A 9,041-nucleotide genomic window follows, 5' to 3' on the forward strand; every position below is an offset into this window, starting at 1 on the left:
ATCAACAGGAATTTTTTACATTCTAAAAATCCTTTATATAATAGAGTAGAAAAGGGCGTTGATATAAAAGCATTTGATAGACACGTGAATGCCATCCTGCAATATATAAATACCAAGGACAGATTTCTCTGTTTGCAATTCCCACACTCGTGTTTACAGGTCGAACACGTGTTCTCCTCCCCCGGGAATTTTCAGGCACGTTTGGACTGTGACCCCCTCTTTTCAGGGGGACTCCCTTTTGACCCCCGCATCCCCCACCCGCATCGCCGGCCCCTGCTCACGCTGGGGCGCCACAAGTGACACCGTCACGCGACACGAGGGAAACGGCCCCGACAGGCAGCTCATTGTGTCATTTACTCTCATTGTGTCATTTACACGTGCACGTACCACAACCCCCAAAAAGCAGGGGGGGGCTCCCCTAGGAAAACAAAGCGGGGGCAGCGCCCCAAACAGCCGCAGCCCCCGGCCCACAGGCCGGCAGCCGCCCCCCGGCACGGGAATGCTCCTGGCCAACCTGAGAAGGGAGCTGCTGTGAGTGCCACCCAATAGCCATACCCCTCTTTTCTAGGCAGCTTGGAGAACCCTATTTGCCAGTGTTGTCCTGGGACATTTCCCTCGTCCAATTGTTCTTATTTATACCCTGTATACAGTATTAAGATGATGGTTTTCTAGACACATTTCACATTGCTGGGTCACTCCTTCGCAAACAGTTTATAAATTCACTCTTACCTTTTCACCTAATCGTAACAGAGCGCATCAGCTCCTTGCGCTGCGAGGTACCACTGCTCTCCCGTCACCAGTGACAGCTTCTTTGGACCCTAATTCTAATTCGGCTATAAATCTCCTATTAATTTCTTATCCTCTTTGTTGCGGTTTCCTGATGTTGGCTGGAGGAGACAGCCACCTGGGATCAGAGATGCGGCTTTTGTATCGGTCTCTGTCCTTTCGGTGGCTGGTTTCACACTGGCATCTGCTAACTTATTTCCAGTTTCCTGATCAGTGTTTCCCTTCTGAGGCCCTTTGCAACGCACGATGGTAACTTTTCCAGCAACAGCACAGCTTCCAACAACTGGAGTATCATGTTTAATCTGTTTAAAAAGCATGCAATTGAAGAAGCGAACGTATGCTCGCCTGTTTGAGTGAGCGTTCCTTAAACAGCTTCTCTACGTATGTCGCCGGATATCTTTGCTGCAGGTTTCGCTGCATCGTTCATCCGTTCGAGCAGAAGCTGACCGTTTCAACTGCAGTCATCATCATAGCCGTCACTTGGATTCTGGCCATCGCAATCACGTGTCCTTCTGCCGTCATGCTGCACGTACAAGAAGAGAAACATTTCAGGGTGATCCTCGGCTACGGCAACGAAACCCGCCCCGTATACTGGTGCCGAGAGGACTGGCCTGACCCAGGAATGAGAAAGACCTACACAACAGTTCTCTTTGCGAACATCTATCTGGCTCCCCTGTCGCTCACTGTTATCATGTACGCCAGGATAAGCATTGCTCTCTTCAACACTGCGATGCCCACGGTGGGAAAGCACAGCCAGGAGCGATGGCACAGCACGTCAAAGAAGAAACAAAGAGTAATCAAAATGCTCATTATTGTGGTTTTGCTTTTCACCCTCTCCTGGCTTCCCTTGTGGACTCTGATGATGCTTTCTGACTATGTCAACCTTTCAGATGTCCAGTTGCACTTCTTTCACATTTATATCTATCCCTTTGCTCACCGGCTGGCCTTTTTCAATAGCAGCGTCAACCCCATCATCTCCGGTTTCTTTAACGAAAACTCTCACCGGGGCTTTCAGGCCGCCTTTCAACTTCAGCTCTGCTCCCGGGAGGTGGCTCACAGGGACACCTGTTCTCAGCAAGGCCACAGCAATGTCATTTTGTCAGCTGGCAACCCCCAGACACCCCAGGATCAAGCTTCTCAAAACGCTAAGGGAAAAGGGAAGACAGTTAGGAAAGGAAATTGGGTGAATAACCAGCAAGATTTGACAATGGAGGCTCTAGAAGACACCTGCAATGACGGGATTAAGTGAAACATGCTATGCACCACCAAAACGATGTAAGCCTAGCAGAGTTGGTTTGTTGTGTTGTGAAACTCACGCTCTGTCAGCCCCTTGACAGTGTTTCTTTTTTGAAGGAGATACACAACTTGCCCAGTATCTGAATGTGTGATGTGAGCAGAAAGCCAAATTCATCCTCCTGTGTTAGCAGCTTGAAGAAGGTGCAACCGCCCTGCAGTCAGTGATGACCCACTCTGCTCCCGAACTGGGCTGGAGCAGAGACGTGGCTAAAACGGGCGAGCGTAGGGAGGAGACTCAGCCCAGCAGGTACCACACGGAACGTGAAACTCCGGGCAGCGCACCTTCGTTTCAAGGGAGGAACACACACACAGAGCACAAAGGACGTTACTCTACCTGAGACACACACTGTCCTTAGCAGCTGCACAGCAACGTTGTCTCTGTGATTTGGAGTTCTGGTGGCAAATGATGGAGCTCCGTACGTCGCACCTTTCAAACCTGCACACAGAAAGACGCTTCACCCCACAGGTGACACCAGAAACTAGGAAGCCTCCAAAAAGAATTTACAACCCCACAGCCAAACCAGTTACACTCACCCCCACAACCAGTCCTGCTCTACACACATCTCCTTCTCCTTCAGACACCCTTCAACAGCCAGATCCACAGTCATCTCCCAATGGGTCATTCACTGCACTAAACGCAGCAGGGCGGGGGAGAGGGGGGGGAACTAAAGGAAATTTTAAAAAAACCCTCCCTGACTGTGTTTTTTTCAGTGGCATTTCTTGGCGTTATTTTTGTCGGGCGTTGGAGGTAAAGGTTTAGCTTCCATTACCTGCTGGGCAGTCGTCACTGCATGCCCAGGTTCACGTACCCCTTGCTTTATGCAAAGCTGCTTCCATCAGCGACCCAGGAGTCTTCAGCATCCTCCAGCGGCTGGTCCTTTCAATCCGCTCCGCCGGAGCGAACAGCTTCTGCTGTTTCCAAGCAATCGTGGGCCACCGACTGCAAAACGGATCCACTGAGGAAAGAAGCCGGATCGACAATGTTAGTGGTAGCAATATTTACATCTTTAAACGTTCTAAGGAGCCACCGAGGGAGGGATGTCGTTTTTACACAAATGGGGACGGACACTGACACACAGATACCTGGCTGCGAGCCCTGCGGGGCGAACAGCGCCTCTGCCCCCGGCCGTGCGCTGCAGTACCCGAGTTTCGCCACAGGGCGGCAGCACTGAGGCGCGCTGCGGCACGGCATTGGGGCGCCCGGGTGCAGCACCGCGCTTTGCGCACAGGCTTTCCTTCCTTGTCCAATTTATACAATGGCCTCTGCTCACAAGATTTCATCAAGGTTGCTCTATTCACATTATCACCAGGTGGTTCCTCAATCTCTTTCCTGTGAGCTAAAATACACCCTAACGGGCTCTTTTTCAGAATACCGCTACTACGCCGTCCTCCCATTACGCGTCACACGGAACGACACGGCTCATCTTGTAACAAATACGAGCAAATAACTATTAACACCTACAGCAGTACTCCACAGATAATACTCAAACCTACCCACGACACACCGCCCTCACAAGTTGTACTCCAAGTTTATCCCACCGTCTCCAAAACAAAACAATTCCGGTACCCAGCTCAAATCTCTCTAACACTCAGCACCGCAATTAGGACACTCTGCAACACAGATGGCTCCACAACGCTCACACTCCTTGCAACTTAAAGCCACAGCAGCTCCTGCTGTAGTTTTCGGTGTTCAAGTGCATAGTCAGAACCAAGGCACATCCAAGAATTAAACCCAACTACGGTACACTTCACGGCTACATACAGAGCCAGCTTTGCACCACAACGGAGCACGGGAACAACCAACACCAAAAGCTGGCCGCACAAACAACTCCACAGCAACTACTGTATACCTCTAAGGTGCTCGCAACCCCGTCCACGCTATCCTGCCGAAATTCCGTACCACGACTTACGGACAGTTCGCGAGCACGTGACCGGTCCCAAATTTCAGAGAAGAAAGACTTCTCACCAGAGGTCCTCGTCCGTCCCCGCGGCGATCCGACCGAGACGAGGAGTCTCTCCAGAGACATCCCCGGGGTGCGCCAAGAGAGTCCTCGGCTCCACGGGCCCTGCGGCCGGACAGAGCGGGTCCTCCGGCTGGCTCACCGCCTGAAACGGGGAAAGAAACGGGACGGCAGAGTCAGCAGCACTGCTAAGCCACGTTCTTTATTTCATTTGACGATGTTAGTTATAATTGTTTAGTTTCTCGCTGACAATACATCTGTTAATTATTAGTCAAATATAAACTAAGCTCTCAGCTTCTAAACAACGTGTTACTTAACCTTCCATCTCCCTCTTGTCGTGCAGAAGGATCTAAAAGGTGAAAAATATCCCCTCATCGTGCAGGCGGTCAGAAAGCATTTACCTCATGTCAACTGGTTAATGACGGGTACACCTTCTATAACTTCCTCGCAGTATACGTTAACTTGGCAGCTTCTCTTCAAAAGCGAGAAGAGAGAAAAGGGACAGGGCTCTGAAAAAACAAGGCAGAGATCAAAGCAGCGGCGGGGACAGAGGAAAAGAGGCCGGAAGAGCACCAGGAACAGGGCACAGAAAGAAACAAATCGGCGCGGCGGCAGCGGCGCGGAGACGGAGGAAAAAAACCCGGCACGGTCAACGGGACAGAGAGGAACGCGACCACGGGCAGGGAGCGGGACACGGGGACACGGCGAGGAACCACGGGACGCGGAGAGATACCAAAAAGTCGGCAAAAAAGACTCTCTAACGCTGTTCTGAAAGTGTTAAACGGCGGGCAATTTCAATACAGCGCACCGCACGCTCAGAGGATGGCCCCTGTATTTGAGCGTACGTGTGATTCACGCTTCTTGGTATTCTTTACATACACCTATTGCATATTCATTTGCTTCTACCGCTTAGTTAGTGCATTAAACAGAAGTTCTTTCCATAACCCCACCCTTCGCTGGCAGTCCATCTCTGGTATGCCAGTGTCCATCAAGGGTCTCCAGCGGTCCCCGGTGCCCCTGCAGCCCGGTGCCCCCTGCCCCGGTGTCGGCTCCTCGACCTCATGTCTTGAGCACGCCCGCTGTCATTTTGTGCTGCTACTCAAGTAGCTCCTTCTCCATTTAGTGGAACGTCCCATTTTCCCAGCCTGCGAGCCAAGGACATCCCGCTTTGCCCCACCTCCAGTCCCTACAGAGCTAGTGTTTCTCTGTTAGGTTTCTGTTCCGTTAGGCCTGGTCTTGCTGCCTTATGCCAAGGGCTTTCTACAAGATTTTTGTTCCTCCTATCAACGGGAAGCAAGAGAGAGGGCAACAGGCAAAAACGATGGCAGAGCGAGAGACCGCGGGGAACACAGGGGCTTGGAGGAAGAAAGAGAGGAATGAGGAGCCCTGCGGAGAGACGGAGGACAGGAAAAAAGAAAATAAAAAGAGAGAAAAAAAAACGGGGCGGCACAAAGGCTCAGAACGTGAACGAGGACGGGAACAGTGCCGTACGGAATGAAGAAAGCCGGCAACGCCGAGCACGACAAAGGCACAGAGAGAGAGACGGCGAAGGGAGGGAGGAAGGAAAGAGACAGAGCAGCACATACAGACACAGAGAGGAAACTAATGGCAGGGAAAAGAACGGGCCAGAGAAAGCGTGGGGAAAAAGGAGACGGAGGGGCAGGGAGGCACCAGGACACACAAGCCGGGGACGAGGCCCCGAGGGCCAGGGACTCACAGCGGCTCTCGCTTTCGGTGGCTGCCAGGAGGCTTCTAACAGCTCAGACGCTCCCGTCTCCTTCTCTCCTCCCTTCCTCTCCGGTAACTCGGGGCGCTCGGCCGTCCTCAGCCTAGGAGAACACGGTGGGGTGTCAGGGCTCCTACGAGACGAGGCTTCGGGGACATGGAGCCTCGCTGGCTCGCTCGCCAGGCAGCCGTCCCGCTCCAGGATACGCGCACGGACCCTGCCGCGCACGTTGGCCCCCGGCCCGCCGCACGCCGCGCAGAGGGAGCCTTCGCCACCCGGAGAGAGGGGCTCGCTCTCTCGCCCGCCGCAGGAAGCGGACGTTGGGCCGACGGCCCCGCATTTCTTCCTCTTTACCTCTCCCCAACCTCTCTGGCTCCAGCAGCAGCAGCCCCCGTCCACGCACGGGACGTGCTCCCCTGTCCCTTCTCCCGCCACGCTGCCAGACGAGCCTCGCCAGCCCGAGGCGGGCGCAGCCAACGGCATCCCCCGGGCTGGGAGCGAACGGCCACATCCTCAGCGCGGCCTCCGGGAGAGGGAGAGAAGAAGCAGCGGCCGTTAGCACCGTAGCTCACCCCTGCCCCAGCCTGCTCCTTCCGCAGGGGCCACCGGAGAGGTGCCGAGGGCCGGCTTGCCGCCTTCACGACGGGGCTTGGGAGCGGCCCAGGAACACGGGACGGGCTCGCAGGAGCTGCCGGAGCTGGGAGAGGCTGCACGGGGCGAGCGGGGCCGCGGGAGGAGGCTCGGGGGGAGCTCTGGCGAGCTGGGGACGCACCCGGCATCTGCCCCCGGCCGGCTGTCGCCTCCTGCTCCTCTGCCGCACGCTGGGGACGGAGGACGGCGCCGCGTCTCCCACCTGGGCGCTGCTCCCCAGGTTCCATTCCCCGCCTGGGCTGGGGGGTCTGCTGAGCATCGGGCGTTCACAGCTCCCCCTCAGAAACACAGAAATTCCAAATTAGAGTGCAGCCTCTGAAAAAAATAGAGCAGGAGAAAGCAGAGGAATTAGTCAGAAGAAGGGACAGGAGAGCAGCTGAGCTAACGGAGGATTCGAGGGAAACGGGCCACCCCAAAACACAAGGCATCCTCAAAAAACCAGAGCAACTGCAGCAACGCCAGACAGCATTAAGACAAACTGACACCGTTTAGGACACGCTCAGCATAAAAGCAAACACATCCACCGGTGCAGGAAAGCATCTCGCCCCTTCCCCACAGCACCGCCACAGGACACAGCCCTGTGAGGCCACGGGACGGGCTCGTACTGAAACGGAGAAATAAGCTTGACAGCAGAGTCAATTACACCGTTAAGCAGGCAATGTTTCTTTCATCTGCACTGGGGAGCTCTGGGGGTCGTCCTCTGCAAGTGCTCCCACGACTGGATGCTCTTGCATTGCTTATAATCACACAGTTGCTACATATTAATTACAATTGTTTTAAATTTTGAACATACAATATATCTAACCTAAGAAATAATTGATGAAGTTAGTTATAAATGTTTAGTTTCTCACTGACAACACATCTATTAGTTAAATATAAACTAAGCTCTCAGCTTCTAAACAATGTGTTATTAAATCTTCTGTCTCCCTCTTGTCATGCAGAAGGATCTAAAAGGTGAAAAATATCCCCTCATCATGCAGGCGGTCAGAAAGCATTTACCCCACGTGAACCGGTTAATGAAGGGTACATCTTCTATAACTTCATCGCAGTATACATTAACTTGGTAGCTTCTCTTGAATTCCCCCCTTTTCAATACACTTGCAAACTCTTTGGCAGTATAAGTCTATGAAATATTATCCTCTCGCGTTGTGGTACAGCACAATTATTTGTTACCCACTAGCAGTACCAAACAGAACACTGTAGCGTAATGTAAGTAAAAACGACTAGCATCAAAATCAGAGTCCTAAGATCAATGCTGACAGAACTGCGAAGCCGCAGCTCCTGCCGGTTCTGGCGTTGGTTTCCGGCACTTCTGACCGCTTCGGGTCAAACGGCGCCTCTTCCCCCGGCCGTGTGCTGCAGTACCCGAGTTTCGCCACAGGGCGGCAGCACTGAGACCGCCGCGGCAGCCCCGGGCGAGCGGTCGTGCCGCGTTTCGCGGGAACCCCGCAAAATAAACTCCAGAAAACAAACGCAACGAAACAAAAACGCACACAGAGAGCCGCGGAACGAAAGCCGCGCGTACAGGACACAGAACCCGCCGGGCCTCGCCCCGAGCTCCCGCCGAAGCGGCGCCCGACCCGCCACGCCACCGAGCCTGCCACCGCGCCTTAGCTCTGGTTTGAAACGTCTCCCCCCGACTAACGGGGGCTGCGCCGCTCCCGGAGCGACTGCTGTCCCGGAGGGACACACGGCTCCAGACCGTAAGCCTTCGGCGCACCTGCCCTCGGGGTCACACACCTCCCACCGGCTTCGCCAACTCGGCCGTAAGGGCAGGGGGGAAACTGAACCGAACGCCTCCTCACCGCGCCGGCCCATCCCACTCCCCCCGTTCCAACGGCACGGTCACCCTCGCCGCGGCCGCACTCACCTGCCGCCTCTTTCGCCGCTCCGTTCCCCTCGCACTCTCCCACCGTCCCGCCGGGCTCCGCGGGCACCGACACCCGCCGCGCCCCGGAGACCTCCGCGGCGGGAGGCCCCCTCTGCCTTTCTGTCGCCTCCTTCCTTTCTGCCGCCTCCGGGGACCTCACGAAGGGCTACCCTGAGCCGACTGCCTCCAGGTCCCCGGGTGCCGGTTGCAGCAACCGCTCCACAGCCGCCCCGACCCCCGTTCCCGTTAATTCCCGGTACCCACCCCGAGACACCACGGACCCGCTCGCCAGGACCCGCGCTGATTGGCTGCTTTCCACCCCACCACGCTGTCCTCCTATTGGATGCTCCGTCCGGCGCCCAGAGGCCCGCAACGCCCGCCCCTCCGGCAAAATGATAGCCTGCCTAGGCACGTCAATCACCATTTTCTCCGCCTATCAGAGCTCGCAGTGAGGGCAGGCGCAGTAGGGAGAGAGCAGCACCCGCCCCTTTCCGCAACACGATTGGCTGCCGAAGACAAGTCAATCATCATTCTCTTGGCCCATCAGCACTCGCAGTTTGCTCATGCGCAGTACGGAGCCTCCGACACCCGCCCCTCCGGCAATCTGATTGGCGGACAGAATGGCAATTGACGTGCCTTGGCAGCCTATCAGCGATCCGCCCCCCCCCCAGCCTTCCCGCGCCATCTGATTGGCCCGCTCTGCACCCTCACCCGTCTGCTCTCCGCCCTGCCGGGCCCCCCCCGCCCTTTG

Source organism: Patagioenas fasciata, chromosome 4 (assembly GCF_037038585.1).
Source record: "Patagioenas fasciata isolate bPatFas1 chromosome 4, bPatFas1.hap1, whole genome shotgun sequence".
Classification (NCBI taxonomy): Eukaryota; Metazoa; Chordata; class Aves; order Columbiformes; family Columbidae; genus Patagioenas; species Patagioenas fasciata.